This window comes from Oryzias melastigma, linkage group LG9 (assembly GCF_002922805.2).
Source record: "Oryzias melastigma strain HK-1 linkage group LG9, ASM292280v2, whole genome shotgun sequence".
In the NCBI taxonomy this organism is placed as follows: domain Eukaryota; kingdom Metazoa; phylum Chordata; class Actinopteri; order Beloniformes; family Adrianichthyidae; genus Oryzias; species Oryzias melastigma.
Window position 1 is genome coordinate 11,752,936 of NC_050520.1, and position 346 is coordinate 11,753,281.

The 346-nt window shown below is 35.5% G+C and overlaps 1 protein-coding gene across 1 annotated transcript in view; it reads right to left on the bottom strand.

The window, feature by feature from the left end:
• LOC112137764 (probable palmitoyltransferase ZDHHC12) overlaps nucleotides 1-346 on the bottom strand; it is a gene marked incomplete in the record, with an annotated part of 9,058 nt that overhangs the window by 4,332 nt on the left and 4,380 nt on the right.

Consider the following 346-nt stretch of genomic DNA (forward strand, 5'->3'; position numbering starts at 1 on the left):
CTTTTTGCAACCCAGTGGTACTTCTTATTTGGAGGGGCTTGCTCTGTCCAGTTATTTTATATACAGTCAATGGTTACAATTATACAAACAGATCTGGAAAAACTAGAATGTGACTTTTCACTAGTAAATCATTACTGTCAGCTGATAAAGGAGAACTTCTAGAAAACATTTGAAGAAGATCTGAGTGAGTTTACTCAATAATGAACGTTTAGACTGATCTTGTCGTCTATTCAAAGTCAATGACAGCTTTAGACTTTTCACTATTTCCATGTTTTCTGTCAGGACCATCGATCTTTATGTTTATGGAGGATGATGGTGGTATTTGTATGTGTGTTAGACCTCAGAT